Here is a 16,344-nt window from a genome sequence, read left to right as displayed (position 1 = left end):
CACTGGACGTGAAGAGCATGCACCTTCCACCATTTGCACACCCCCTGCAAGTGCTGGAAGGAGCACCCGCAGTCCAGTTCCTGATAGTCAGATTGAAGATGTCAGTGTTGAAGTACACCAGGATGAGGAGGATATGGGTGTTGCTGGCGCTGGGGAGGTGAGGTGGTTTGTTTAAGTCAGGCACCCGGGGAGACACCTGTTGTCCGTGGGAGGAATATAGCCATTGACATGCCTGGTGAAAATACAAAAAAAAACTGCTCTTCGGTGTGGAAGTATTTCAACAGAAATGCGAACAACAGGTGTCAAGCCGTGTGTTGCCTTTGTCAAGCTGTAATAAGTAGGGGTAAGGACGTTAACCACCTCGGAACATCCTCCCTTATACGTCACCTGCAGCGCATTCATCATAAGTCAGTGACAAGTTCAAAAACTTTGGGCGACAGCGGAAGCAGTCCACTGACCAGTAAATCCCTTCCTCTTGTAACCAAGCTCACGCAAACCACCCCACCAACTCCCTCAGTGTCAATTTCCTCCTTCCCCAGGAATGCCAATAGTCCTGCAGGCCATGTCACTGGCAATTCTGACGAGTTCTCTCCTGCCTGGGATTCCTCCGATGCATCCTTGAGTGTAACGCCTACTGCTGCTGGCGCTGCTGTTGTTGCTGCTGGGAGTCGATGGTCATCCCAGAGGGGAAGTCGTAAGACCACTTTTACTACTTCCACCAAGCAATTGACTGTCCAACAGTCCTTTGCAAGGAAGATGAAATATCACAGCAGTCATCCTGCTGCAAAGCGGATAACTGAGGCCTTGGCATCCTGGGCGGTGAGAAACGTGGTTCCGGTATCCATCATTACTTCAGAGCCAACTATAGACTTGATTGAGGTACTGTGTCCCCGGTACCAAATACCATCTAGGTTCCATTTCTCTAGGCAGGCGATACCGAAAATGTACACAGACCTCAGAAAAAGACTCACCAGTGTCCTAAAAAATGCAGTTGTACCCAATGTCCACTTAACCACGGACATGTGGACAAATGGGGCAGGGCAGACTCAGGACTATATGACTGTGACAGCCCACTGGGTAGATGTATTGACTCCCGCCGCAAGAACAGCAGCGGCGGCACCAGTAGCAGCATCTCGCAAACGCCAACTCTTTCCTAGGCAGGCTACGCTTTGTATCACCGCTTTCCAGAATACGCACACAGCTGAAAACCTCTTACGGCAACTGAGGAAGATCATCGCAGAATGGCTTACCCCAATTGGACTCTCCTGTGGATTTGTGGCATCGGACAACGCCAGCAATATTGTGCGTGCATTATATCTGGGCAAATTCCAGCACGTCCCATGTTTTGCACATACCTTGAATTTGGTGGTGCAGAATTATTTAAAAAACGACAGGGGTGTGCAAGAGATGCTGTCGGTGGCCAGAAGAATTGCGGGACACTTTCGGCGTACAGGCACCACGTACAGAAGACTGGAGCAACACCAAAAACGCCTGAACCTGCCCTGCCATCATCTGAAGCAAGAAGTGGTAACGAGGTGGAATTCAACCCTCTATATGCTTCAGAGGATGGAGGAGCAGCAAAAGGCCATTCAAGCCTATACATCTGACCACGATATAGGAGGTGGAATGCACCTGTCTCAAGCGCAGTGGAGAATGATTTCAACGTTGTGCAAGGTTCTGCAACCTTTTGAACTTGCCACACGTGAAGTCAGTTCAGACACTGCCAGCCTGAGTCAGGTCATTCCCGTCATCAGGCTTTTGCAGAAGAAGCTGGAGACATTGAAGGAGGAGCTAAGACAGAGCGATTCCGCTAGGCATGTGGGACTTGTGGATGGAGCCCTTCATTCGCTTAACCAGGATTCACGGGTGGTCAATCTGTTGAAATCAGATCACTACATTTTGGCCACCGTGCTCGATCCTAGATTTAAAACCTACGTTGTATCTCTCTTTCCGGCAGACACAAGTCTGCAGGGGTTCAAAGACCTGCTGGTGAGAAAATTATCAAGTCAAGTGGAACTTGATCGGTCAACAGCTCCTCCTTCACATTCTCCCGCAATTGGGGGTGCGAGGAAAAGGCTCAGAATTCCGAGCCCACCCGCTGGCGGTGATGCAGGGCAGTCTGGAGCGACTGCTGATGCTGACATCTGGTCCGGACTGAAGGACCTGCCAACGATTACGGACATGACGTCTACTGTCACTGCATATGATTCTCTCACCATTGAAAGAATGGTGGAGGATTATATGAGTGACCGCATCCAAGTAGGCACGTCAGACAGTCCGTACGTATACTGGCAGGAAAAAGAGGCAATTTGGAGGCCCTTGCACAAACTGGCTTTATTCTACCTAAGTTGCCCTCCCACAAGTAGTACTCCGAAAGAGTGTTTAGTGCCGCCGCTCACCTTGTCAGCAATCGGCGTACGAGGTTACTTCCAGAAAATGTGGAGAAGATGATGTTCATTAAAATGAATTATAATCAATTGCTCCGTGGAGACATTGACCAGCAGCAATTGCCTCCACAAAGTACACAGGGAGCTGAGATGGTAGATTCCAGTGGGGACGAATTGATAATCTGTGAGGAGGGGGATGTACACGGTGATGAATCGGAGGATGATGATGAGGTGGACATCTTGCCTCTGTAGAGCCAGTTTGTGCAAGGAGAGATTAATTGCTTCTTTTTTGGTGGGGGTCCAAACCAACCCGTCATTTCAGTCACAGTCGTGTGGCAGACCCTGTCACTGAAATGATGGGTTGGTTAAAGTGTGCATGTCCTGTTTATACAACATAAGGGTGGGTGGGAGTGCCCAAGGACAATTCCATCTTGCACCTCTTTTTTCTTTCATTTTTCTTTGCGTCATGTGCTGTTTGGGGAGTGTTTTTTGGAAGGGCCATCCTGCGTGACACTGCAGTGCCACTCCTAGATGGGCCAGGTGTTTGTGTCGGCCACTTGGGTCGCTGAGCTTAGTCACACAGCTACCTCATTGCGCCTCTTTTTTTCTTTGCGTCATGTGCTGTTTGGGGAGTGTTTTTTGGAAGGGCCATCCTGCGTGACACTGCAGTGACACTCCTAGATGGGCCAGGTGTTTGTGTCGGCCACTTGGGTCGCTGAGCTTAGTCACACAGCTACCTCATTGCGCCTCTTTTTTTCTTTGCGTCATGTGCTGTTTGGGGAGTGTTTTTTGGAAGGGCCATCCTGCGTGACACTGCTGTGCCACTCCTAGATGGGCCAGGTGTTTGTGTCGGCCACTTGGGTCGCTGAGCTTAGTCACACAGCTACCTCATTGCGCCTCTTTTTTTCTTTGCGTCATGTGCTGTTTGGGGAGTGTTTTTGGAAGGGCCATCCTGCGTGACACTGCAGTGCCACTCCTAGATGGGCCAGGTGTTTGTGTCGGCCACTTGGGTCGCTGAGCTTAGTCACACAGCTACCTCATTGCGCCTCTTTTTTTCTTTGCGTCATGTGCTGTTTGGGGAGTGTTTTTTGGAAGGGCCATCCTGCGTGACACTGCAGTGCCACTCCTAGATGGGCCAGGTGTTTGTATCGGCCACTTGGGTCGCTGAGCTTAGTCACACAGCTACCTCATTGCGCCTCTTTTTTTCTTTGCGTCATGTGCTGTTTGGGGAGTGTTTTTTGGAAGGGCTATCCTGCGTGACACTGCAGTGCCACTCCTAGATGGGCCAGGTGTTTGTGTCGGCCACTTGGGTCGCTGAGCTTAGTCATCCAGCGACCTCGGTGCAAATTTTAGGACTAAAAATAATATTGTGAGGTGTAAGGTGTTAAGAATAGACTGAAAATGAGTGGAAATTATGGTTATTGAGGTTAATAATACTTTGGGATCAAAATGACTCCCAAATTCTATGAACAAGGGAAAATGTCATCATCCCGCTGTCGGATTCTCGCGAGATTCGGATTCCATATAAAGAGCTGCGCGTTGCCGCCATTTTTACTCGTGCATTGAAGAGAGAGCGGAGAGGACGTGGCTATGTTCTCTCAGTGGAAATCTCAATATCAGTGCTCAGTATCAGTGGATACTTATTGCTGCTCAGTAATACTAGTAGTGTGTCTCTCCTGCTCAGTGTCAGTTCTCAGTAGTATCCTCATCAGTGCTCAGTATCACTGCTCATTGTCTTGTGCTGCATTGTTGTGCTCAGCATACTACAGTACATTACTAATAGTCCAGTGCTGCATCTTGCTGCTCAGTGTCAGTTCTAGTATCCTCATCAGTGCTCACTATCACTGCTCATTGCATTGTGGTGTTCTGTATACTACAGTAACATAGTAATATAGTAACATATAGTAACATAGTTTTTGAGGTTGAATAGAGGCAAATTGCCCATCGTGTTCAACCTGTTTTAAGTTGTGATGATTCTACATACTTGCTTAATAATGTATTATGACTAGTTAGCTACTACAACTCATGTTACCCCCGGATTAACCATGTTGATATTTTAAGTATTATAAACTTGGATAGCTTTTTCATTCAGAAATGTATCCATTCCTTTTTTAAATCCAATTAAAGAGTCCGCCATTACCACCTTCCCTGGCAGGGAATTCCACATCCTGATTGCCCTAACAGTGAAGATCATAGTATCTCACCTGGCAGGTAAGTAGGAGTTGGGCCAGAGCTGTGGAGGATTGCTGCTCGGGCACCCCCTGTGAAGTGAAGGAGATCCAACTGAGGCAGCACAAGGGAACTCTCGAAAGAAGAACAAGGCTAGAGGAAGATCTGAGACAAAGAAATCTGACTTTTACCAGAGCTGACCAGAGGAAAGCACAAACACAGTCCCCCACTACCACAAATAATGCAGTCGAGTTTCCCACATTTTGGAAATCACAGGGGTCAGCATACCCAGAATGCAATGAATGAACCTCACCCTGGGAGAACAATCTTCATGACCATGGTATCGCCTATGCAAAATAAGTATGATTTGGGATAGGGCTGGGGAGGGCCGCTGCTCAGGCACATCTCTGTCAAGTATAGGAGATTCAACTGAGGCAGCACAAGGGAACTCTCATCTGGGGACAACAACTGCAGGGAGAACACATATTTTCAGATGAACATGGGAGGGCAGAAGGCTGCCTAATACTGAAGCACCCCCAAACAACAAACCAAATGCAACAACTAGTACAAGCATTCCTGGGGGAAGTTCTGCAGAAGACGGATTTGCATACGGTGATGTCATCCAAGCAGTGGGCCAAAGTTGGCTGGAACCCTCATCTGCATATGAAAAGAGAAAAGGGGCATGCAGGGCATGGCGGCCTTTTGCGGCGCTTGGATGACCCTTAGTTCGCATTAAACACCCCCACCCTCCTTCGGTGTGGGGCTCATGTTGACAATGCCCCAGCCCCTGAAGCATTCAAGCTGATTTCTTACAGCAGCTTGGCACTGTAACAGCTCCAGAGCTGCTCTGTAAGGCAAGTAAAAGGGTGTGTAGTTTGCATTGTGCATTGGAAGGCACAAAGTAAGCAGACAGGAGGAGAAGTCAGGATAGTGCACAAGGGTATAAAAGGGAGGGGCTCAAGAAAAAAGAAGTGGAAACAGACAGCAAACTAGGCTGGAGAGAGACCTGAGACAAAGAGATCTGAATTATACGAGAGCCGACCAGGGGAAACACAAATTATGCAGTCAAGTTTCCCACATTTGGGGAAATCGCAGGGGCAGCACACCCAGAGTGCAATGGGTAAGCCTTGCCCTGGAAGAAGCACCTTCATGATCATAGTATCTCACCTGGCAGGTAAGTAGGAGTTGGGCTTGAGCTGGGGAGGGTCGCTGCTCGGGCACCGCCCTGTCAACTGAAGGAGATCCAACTGAGGAAGCACAAGGGAACTCTCGAAAGAAGAACAAGGCTAGAGGAAGATCTGAAACAAAGAAATCTGACTTTTACCAGAGCTGACCAGAGGAAAACACAAACACAGTCCCCCACTACCACAAATAATGCAGTCGAGTTACCCACATTTGGGGAAATCACAGGGGTCAGCATACCCAAAATGCAATGAATGAACCTCACCCTGGGAGAACAATCTTCATGACCATGGTATCTCCTATGCAAAATAAGTATGATTTGGGATAGGGCTGGGGAGGGCCGCTGCTCAGGCACATCTCTGTCAAGTAAAGGAGATTCAACTGAGGCAGCACAAGGGAACTCTCATCTGGGGACAACAACTGCAGGGAGAACACATATTTTCAGATGAACATGGGAGGGCAGAAGGCTGCCTAATACTGAAGCACCCCCAAACAACAAACCAAATGCAACAACTAGTGCAAGCATTCCGGGGGGAAGGCCTGCAGCAGATGGATTTGCATATGGTGATGTCATCCAAGCAGTGGGTCAAAGTTGGCTTCAATCCTCATCTGCATATGAAAAGAGAAAAGGGGCGTGCAGGGTATGGCGGCCTTTTGCGGCGCTTGGATGACCCCTAGTTCGCATTAAACACCTCCACCCTCCTTTGGTGTGGGGCTCATGTTGACAATGCCCCAGCCTCTGAAGCATTCAAGCTTATTTCTTACAGCAGCTTGGCACTGAAACAGCTCCAGAGCTGCTCCGTAAGGCAAGTAAAAGGGTGTGGGCCCTGCAGCACTACCTGTAGTTTGCATTGTGCATTGGAAGGCACAAAGTAAGCAGACAGGAGGAGAAGTCAGGATAGTGCACAAGGGTTAGCTGAACACACTAACCGATTGCGCCACAGAGACACTTTGCAAAAAGTATATACTGACAAAGACTAATAAGCATTCATCTAGAACGTTTCCTAGAAAAACTTTAAAAAGTCAATAATCTGGAGAGTGTTTGTAAGATGTTTCTTCCAGCAACCAATGAAGAAACACATTGGTACTTTCGCATGATGAGTGAGTGCTTCAGGATCTCTTGCACTTACATGTGCAGCAGAGTACTGCAATGGAAGCATGCTGGGTCCATAACCCAGAGGTAGGCAGATTGAAACTATCCTTTGCTATATGCATTTTTTTGTTGTTCATTAAAGTAATCCAAAACTGGGATTGATATTTTAGCTTTTATTTTTACTTAAAGTACAATAACTTTTACCATTTTAATTTGTTTTAATAGTATATTGACAGTATTGTTTTCTTTCAAAAATCCACTTAATTTTCTTTACCCTATTATTAAAATGGTAATTGACAAAAACAAACTACATTGTCACCAGAAGGGCAATACAAAATGTACAAGTGATATATTAAAATCATCTTTCCAGCTTGAATTTCAATGATGCATTGGGGCAACGATTTTGTGAGAAACATCTTCACCCTTAAATAAAGATTTTCTTAATTCCTTACCTGTGTGCTAATTAGATATCACCTTGTTTTCACATTAAACAGACTTCCACATGAGAAAGCAGCAAGGATGCAGTGGCGTTAATGTTTCCTGGTGTCAACCTGTATTATTTCAGTAGATATTGAAATGAGGATGCATCTTGCTGCCTTTCCAATGAAGCAAGTTTAATTTAGTAATAGGTGAAAAACCATCCCTACAAATATGTTAATCAGATACTTGGCTTTGTGGACACTTTTCAGAGAACAAATTAGTTAGCATAAAAATAAAGCCAGAAAATGAAGAGCTGTTTAATCACTCAATTGGATTTTTCTGCCAGCATTTTTCTTTTTCTCTGCAACCCACTGCTAAATTGTGCTTCCTAGCTGTTTTTATAAAATCACTGAATCAAATATAACTCTGATTACATCAGAGAAGGCCAGGTACCCTACACCATAACAGGGGGTTTGAAATTTTGACTTGTCTACTTAAAGATCACCAAAATCTGATAACAAGGTCAATTAAGTCCCTGGGTGGGATTGAACCACCAACCTTTTGGTTAATAGCCTTACACACTAACTGATTGCGCCACCGCGACACTTTGCAAAAGTACATACTGACAAAGGCTAATAAGCATTCATCTAGAACGATTCCTAGAAACATTTTAAAAAGTCAATAATGTGGAGAGTTTTTGTATGAGGTTTCTTCCATCAACCAATGAAGAAACACATTGGTACTTTCCCATGATGAGTGAGTGCTTCAGGATCTCTTGCACTTACATGTGCAGCAGAGTACTGTAATGGAAGCATGCTGGGTCCATAACCCAGAGGTAGGCAGATTGAAACTATCCTCTGCTATATGCATTTTTTTTTTGTTAATTAAAGTAATCCAAAACTGGGATTGATATTTTTGCTCTTTTATTTTTACTTAAAGTACAATAACTTTTACCATTTTAATTTGTTTTAATAGTATATTGACAGTATTGTTTTCTTTCAAAAATCCAATTAATTTTCTTTACCCGATTATTAAAATGGTAATTGACAAAAGCAAACTACATTGTCACCAGAAGAGCAATACAAAATGTACAAGTGATATATTAAAATCATCTTTCCAGCTTGAATTTCAATGATGCATTGGGGCAACGATTTTGTGAGAAACATCTTCAGCCTTAAATAAAGATTTTCTTAATTCCTTACCTGTGTGCTAATTAGATATCACCTTGTTTTCACATTAAACAGACTTCCACATGAGAAAGCAGCAAGGATGCAGTGGCGTTAATGTTTCCTGGTGTCAACCTGTATTATTTCAGTAGATATTGAAATGAGGATGCATCTTGCTGCCTTTCCAATGAAGCAAGTTTAATTTAGTAATAGGTGAAAAACCATCCCTACAAAGATGTTAATCAGATACTTGGCTTTGTGGACACTTTTCAGAGAACAAATTTGTTAGCATAAAAATAAAGCCAGAAAATGAAGAGCTGTTTAATCAGTCAATTGGATTTTTTTGCCAGCATATTTCTTTTTCTCTGCAACCCACTGCTAAATTGTGCTTCCTAGCTGTTTTTATAAAATCACTGAATCAAATCTAACTCTGATTACATCAGAGAAGGCCAGGTACCCTACACCATAACAGGGGTTTTCGAAATTTTGACTTGTCTACTTAAATATCACCAAAATCTGATCACAAGGTCAATTACATCCCTGGGTGGGATTGAACCACCAACCTTTTGATTAATAGCTGAACACACTAACCGATTGCGCCACAGAGACACTTTGCAAAAAGTACATACTGACAAAGACTAATAAGCATTCATCTAGAACGTTTCCTAGAAAAACTTTAAAAAGTCAATAATCTGGAGAGTTTTTGTAAGATGTTTCTTCCAGCAACCAATGAAGAAACACATTGGTACATTCGCATGATGAGTGAGTGCTTCAGGATCTCTTGCACTTACATGTGCAGCAGAGTACTGCACTGGAAGCATGCTGGGCCCATAACCCAGAGGTAGGCAGATTGAAACTATCCTTTGCTATATGCATTTTTTTTTTGTTCATTAAAGTAATCCAAAACTGGGATTGATATTTTAGCTTTTATTTTTACTTAAAGTACAATAACTTTTACCATTTTAATTTTTTTTAATAGTATATTGACAGCATTGTTTTCTTTCAAAAATCCAATTAATTTTCTTTACCCGATTATTAAAATGGTAATTGACAAAAACAAACTACATTGTCACCAGAAGAGCAATACAAAATGTACAAGTGATATATTAAAATCATCTTTCCAGCTTGAATTTCAATGATGCATTGGGGCAACGATTTTGTGAGAAACATCTTCACCCTTAAATAAAGATTTTCTTAATTCCTTACCTGTGTGCTAATTAGATATCACCTTGTTTTCACATTAAACAGACTTCCACATGAGAAAGCAGCAAGGATGCAGTGGCGTTAATGTTTCCTGGGGTCAACCTGTATTATTTCAGTAGATATTGAAATGAGGATGCATCTTGCTGCCTTTCCAATGAAGCAAGTTTAATTTAGTAATAGGTGAAAAACCATCCCTACAAATATGTTAATCAGATACTTGGCTTTGTGGACACTTTTCAGAGAACAAATTAGTTAGCATAAAAATAAAGCCAGAAAATGAAGAGCTGTTTAATCACTCAATTGGATTTTTCTGCCAGCATTTTTCTTTTTCTCTGCAACCCACTGCTAAATTGTGCTTCCTAGCTGTTTTTATAAAATCACTGAATCAAATCTAACTCTGATTACATCAGAGAAGGCCAGGTACCCTACACCATAACAGGGGGTTTGAAATTTTGACTTGTCTACTTAAAGATCACCAAAATCTGATAACAAGGTCAATTAAGTCCCTGGGTGGGATTGAACCACCAACCTTTTGGTTAATAGCCTTACACACTAACTGATTGCGCCACCGCGACACTTTGCAAAAGTACATACTGACAAAGGCTAATAAGCATTCATCTAGAACGATTCCTAGAAACATTTTAAAAAGTCAATAATGTGGAGAGTTTTTGTATGATGTTTCTTCCATCAACCAATGAAGAAACACATTGGTACTTTCCCATGATGAGTGAGTGCTTCAGGATCTCTTGCACTTACATGTGCAGCAGAGTACTGTAATGGAAGCATGCTGGGTCCATAACCCAGAGGTAGGCAGATTGAAACTATCCTCTGCTATATGCATTTTTTTTTTGTTAATTAAAGTAATCCAAAACTGGGATTGATATTTTTGCTCTTTTATTTTTACTTAAAGTACAATAACTTTTACCATTTTAATTTGTTTTAATAGTATATTGACAGTATTGTTTTCTTTCAAAAATCCAATTAATTTTCTTTACCCGATTATTAAAATGGTTATTGACAAAAGCAAACTACATTGTCACCAGAAGAGCAATACAAAATGTACAAGTGATATATTAAAATCATCTTTCCAGCTTGAATTTCAATGATGCATTGGGGCAACGATTTTGTGAGAAACATCTTCACCCTTAAATAAAGATTTTCTTAATTCCTTACCTGTGTGCTAATTAGATATCACCTTGTTTTCACATTAAACAGACTTCCACATGAGAAAGCAGCAAGGATGCAGTGGCGTTAATGTTTCCTGGTGTCAACCTGTATTATTTCAGTAGATATTGAAATGAGGATGCATCTTGCTGCCTTTCCAATGAAGCAAGTTTAATTTAGTAATAGGTGAAAAACCATCCCTACAAAGATGTTAATCAGATACTTGGCTTTGTGGACACTTTTCAGAGAACAAATTTGTTAGCATAAAAATAAAGCCAGAAAATGAAGAGCTGTTTAATCAGTCAATTGGATTTTTTTGCCAGCATATTTCTTTTTCTCTGCAACCCACTGCTAAATTGTGCTTCCTAGCTGTTTTTATAAAATCACTGAATCAAATCTAACTCTGATTACATCAGAGAAGGCCAGGTACCCTACACCATAACAGGGGTTTTCGAAATTTTGACTTGTCTACTTAAATATCACCAAAATCTGATCACAAGGTCAATTACATCCCTGGGTGGGATTGAACCACCAACCTTTTGATTAATAGCTGAACACACTAACCGATTGCGCCACAGAGACACTTTGCAAAAAGTACATACTGACAAAGACTAATAAGCATTCATCTAGAACGTTTCCTAGAAAAACTTTAAAAAGTCAATAATCTGGAGAGTTTTTGTAAGATGTTTCTTCCAGCAACCAATGAAGAAACACATTGGTACTTTCGCATGATGAGTGAGTGCTTCAGGATCTCTTGCACTTACATGTGCAGCAGAGTACTGCACTGGAAGCATGCTGGGCCCATAACCCAGAGGTAGGCAGATTGAAACTATCCTTTGCTATATGCATTTTTTTTTTTGTTCATTAAAGTAATCCAAAACTGGGATTGATATTTTAGCTTTTATTTTTACTTAAAGTACAATAACTTTTACCATTTTAATTTGTTTTAATAGTATATTGACAGTATTGTTTTCTTTCAAAAATCCAATTAATTTTCTTTACCCGATTATTAAAATGGTAATTGACAAAAACAAACTACATTGTCACCAGAAGAGCAATACAAAATGTACAAGTGATATATTAAAATCATCTTTCCAGCTTGAATTTCAATGATGCATTGGGGCAACGATTTTGTGAGAAACATCTTCACCCTTAAATAAAGATTTTCTTAATTCCTTACCTGTGTGCTAATTAGATATCACCTTGTTTTCACATTAAACAGACTTCCACATGAGAAAGCAGCAAGGATGCAGTGGCGTTAATGTTTCCTGGTGTCAACCTGTATTATTTCAGTAGATATTGAAATGAGGATGCATCTTGCTGCCTTTCCAATGAAGCAAGTTTAATTTAGTAATAGGTGAAAAACCATCCCTACAAAGATGTTAATCAGATACTTGGCTTTGTGGACACTTTTCAGAGAACAAATTTGTTAGCATAAAAATAAAGCCAGAAAATGAAGAGCTGTTTAATCAGTCAATTGGATTTTTTTGCCAGCATATTTCTTTTTCTCTGCAACCCACTGCTAAATTGTGCTTCCTAGCTGTTTTTATAAAATCACTGAATCAAATCTAACTCTGATTACATCAGAGAAGGCCAGGTACCCTACACCATAACAGGGGTTTTCGAAATTTTGACTTGTCTACTTAAATATCACCAAAATCTGATCACAAGGTCAATTACGTCCCTGGGTGGGATTGAACCACCAACCTTTTGATTAATAGCTGAACACACTAACCGATTGCGCCACAGAGACACTTTGCAAAAAGTACATACTGACAAAGACTAATAAGCATTCATCTAGAACGTTTCCTAGAAAAACTTTAAAAAGTCAATAATCTGGAGAGTTTTTGTAAGATGTTTCTTCCAGCAACCAATGAAGAAACACATTGGTACTTTCGCATGATGAGTGAGTGCTTCAGGATCTCTTGCACTTACATGTGCAGCAGAGTACTGCACTGGAAGCATGCTGGGCCCATAACCCAGAGGTAGGCAGATTGAAACTATCCTTTGCTATATGCATTTTTTTTTGTTCATTAAAGTAATCCAAAACTGGGATTGATATTTTAGCTTTTATTTTTACTTAAAGTACAATAACTTTTACCATTTTAATTTTTTTTAATAGTATATTGACAGTATTGTTTTCTTTCAAAAATCCAATTAATTTTCTTTACCCGATTATTAAAATGGTAATTGACAAAAACAAACTACATTGTCACCAGAAGAGCAATACAAAATGTACAAGTGATATATTAAAATCATCTTTCCAGCTTGAATTTCAATGATGCATTGGGGCAACGATTTTGTGAGAAACATCTTCACCCTTAAATAAAGATTTTCTTAATTCCTTACCTGTGTGCTAATTAGATATCACCTTGTTTTCACATTAAACAGACTTCCACATGAGAAAGCAGCAAGGATGCAGTGGCGTTAATGTTTCCTGGTGTCAACCTGTATTATTTCAGTAGATATTGAAATGAGGATGCATCTTGCTGCCTTTCCAATGAAGCAAGTTTAATTTAGTAATAGGTGAAAAACCATCCCTACAAATATGTTAATCAGATACTTGGCTTTGTGGACACTTTTCAGAGAACAAATTAGTTAGCATAAAAATAAAGCCAGAAAATGAAGAGCTGTTTAATCACTCAATTGGATTTTTCTGCCAGCATATTTCTTTTTCTCTGCAACCCACTGCTAAATTGTGCTTCCTAGCTGTTTTTATAAAATCACTGAATCAAATCTAACTCTGATTACATCAGAGAAGGCCAGGTACCCTACACCATAAGAGGGGGTTTGCAATTTTGACTTGTCTACTTAAATATCACCAAAATCTGATCACAAGGTCAATTACGTCCCTGGGTGGGATTGAACCACCAACCTTTTGATTAATAGCTGAACACACTAACCGATTGCGCCACAGAGACACTTTGCAAAAAGTATATACTGACAAAGACTAATAAGCATTCATCTAGAACGTTTCCTAGAAAAACTTTAAAAAGTCAATAATCTGGAGAGTGTTTGTAAGATGTTTCTTCCAGCAACCAATGAAGAAACACATTGGTACTTTCGCATGATGAGTGAGTGCTTCAGGATCTCTTGCACTTACATGTGCAGCAGAGTACTGCAATGGAAGCATGCTGGGTCCATAACCCAGAGGTAGGCAGATTGAAACTATCCTTTGCTATATGCATTTTTTTTTTGTTCATTAAAGTAATCCAAAACTGGGATTGATATTTTAGCTTTTATTTTTACTTAAAGTACAATAACTTTTACCATTTTAATTTGTTTTAATAGTATATTGACAGTATTGTTTTCTTTCAAAAATCCACTTAATTTTCTTTACCCTATTATTAAAATGGTAATTGACAAAAACAAACTACATTGTCACCAGAAGAGCAATACAAAATGTACAAGTGATATATTAAAATCATCTTTCCAGCTTGAATTTCAATGATGCATTGGGGCAACGATTTTGTGAGAAACATCTTCACCCTTAAATAAAGATTTTCTTAATTCCTTACCTGTGTGCTAATTAGATATCACCTTGTTTTCACATTAAACAGACTTCCACATGAGAAAGCAGCAAGGATGCAGTGGCGTTAATGTTTCCTGGTGTCAACCTGTATTATTTCAGTAGATATTGAAATGAGGATGCATCTTGCTGCCTTTCCAATGAAGCAAGTTTAATTTAGTAATAGGTGAAAAACCATCCCTACAAATATGTTAATCAGATACTTGGCTTTGTGGACACTTTTCAGAGAACAAATTAGTTAGCATAAAAATAAAGCCAGAAAATGAAGAGCTGTTTAATCACTCAATTGGATTTTTCTGCCAGCATTTTTCTTTTTCTCTGCAACCCACTGCTAAATTGTGCTTCCTAGCTGTTTTTATAAAATCACTGAATCAAATCTAACTCTGATTACATCAGAGAAGGCCAGGTACCCTACACCATAACAGGGGGTTTGAAATTTTGACTTGTCTACTTAAATATCACCAAAATCTGATAACAAGGTCAATTAAGTCCCTGGGTGGGATTGAACCACCAACCTTTTGGTTAATAGCCTTACACACTAACTGATTGCGCCACCGCGACACTTTGCAAAAGTACATACTGACAAAGGCTAATAAGCATTCATCTAGAACGTTTCCTAGAAAAACTTTAAAAAGTCAATAATCTGGAGAGTTTTTGTAAGATGTTTCTTCCAGCAACCAATGAAGAAACACATTGGTACTTTCGCATGATGAGTGAGTGCTTCAGGATCTCTTGCACTTACATGTGCAGCAGAGTACTGCACTGGAAGCATGCTGGGCCCATAACCCAGAGGTAGGCAGATTGAAACTATCCTTTGCTATATGCATTTTTTTTTTTGTTCATTAAAGTAATCCAAAACTGGGATTGATATTTTAGCTTTTATTTTTACTTAAAGTACAATAACTTTTACCATTTTAATTTGTTTTAATAGTATATTGACAGTATTGTTTTCTTTCAAAAATCCAATTAATTTTCTTTACCCGATTATTAAAATGGTAATTGACAAAAACAAACTACATTGTCACCAGAAGAGCAATACAAAATGTACAAGTGATATATTAAAATCATCTTTCCAGCTTGAATTTCAATGATGCATTGGGGCAACGATTTTGTGAGAAACATCTTCACCCTTAAATAAAGATTTTCTTAATTCCTTACCTGTGTGCTAATTAGATATCACCTTGTTTTCACATTAAACAGACTTCCACATGAGAAAGCAGCAAGGATGCAGTGGCGTTAATGTTTCCTGGTGTCAACCTGTATTATTTCAGTAGATATTGAAATGAGGATGCATCTTGCTGCCTTTCCAATGAAGCAAGTTTAATTTAGTAATAGGTGAAAAACCATCACTACAAATATGTTAATCAGATACTTGGCTTTGTGGACACTTTTCAGAGAACAAATTAGTTAGCATAAAAATAAAGCCAGAAAATGAAGAGCTGTTTAATCACTCAATTGGATTTTTCTGCCAGCATATTTCTTTTTCTCTGCAACCCACTGCTAAATTGTGCTTCCTAGCTGTTTTTATAAAATCACTGAATCAAATCTAACTCTGATTACATCAGAGAAGGCCAGGTACCCTACACCATAACAGGGGGTTTGAAATTTTGACTTGTCTACTTAAAGATCACCAAAATCTGATAACAAGGTCAATTAAGTCCCTGGGTGGGATTGAACCACCAACCTTTTGGTTAATAGCCTTACACACTAACTGATTGCGCCACAGCGACACTTTGCAAAACTATATACTGACAAAGGCTAATAAGCATTCATCTAGAACGATTCCTAGAAACATTTTAAAAAGTCAATAATGTGGAGAGTTTTTGTAAGATGTTTCTTCCATCAACCAATGAAGAAACACATTGGTACTTTCCCATGATGAGTGAGTGCTTCAGGATCTCTTGCACTTACATGTGCAGCAGAGTACTGTAATGGAAGCATGCTGGGTCCATAACCCAGAGGTAGGCAGATTGAAACTATCCTCTGCTATATGCATTTTTTTTGTTAATTAAAGTAATCCAAAACTGGGAT

The 16,344-nt window shown here is 40.4% G+C and overlaps 3 non-coding genes across 3 annotated transcripts; all 3 read right to left on the bottom strand.

The window, feature by feature from the left end:
• Window positions 1-4,757: 4,757 nt before the first annotated feature.
• On the bottom strand, window positions 4,758-4,920 carry LOC135004722 (U1 spliceosomal RNA). Its single transcript, XR_010205450.1, has one exon. It is a non-coding gene; the product is annotated as a U1 spliceosomal RNA (small nuclear RNA).
• A 655-nt stretch (window positions 4,921-5,575) lies between these two features.
• On the bottom strand, window positions 5,576-5,738 carry LOC135004894 (U1 spliceosomal RNA). The gene has a single exon (XR_010205611.1). It is a non-coding gene; the product is annotated as a U1 spliceosomal RNA (small nuclear RNA).
• Window positions 5,739-5,890: 152 nt separating this feature from the next.
• On the bottom strand, window positions 5,891-6,054 carry LOC135004672 (U1 spliceosomal RNA). The gene has a single exon (XR_010205402.1). It is a non-coding gene; the product is annotated as a U1 spliceosomal RNA (small nuclear RNA).
• Between the last annotated feature and the right edge of the window lie 10,290 nt (window positions 6,055-16,344).

Source organism: Pseudophryne corroboree, unplaced genomic scaffold, assembly GCF_028390025.1.
Source record: "Pseudophryne corroboree isolate aPseCor3 unplaced genomic scaffold, aPseCor3.hap2 scaffold_195, whole genome shotgun sequence".
NCBI classification, from domain to species: domain Eukaryota; kingdom Metazoa; phylum Chordata; class Amphibia; order Anura; family Myobatrachidae; genus Pseudophryne; species Pseudophryne corroboree.
This window is presented reverse-complemented; position numbering and strand designations above follow the sequence as displayed.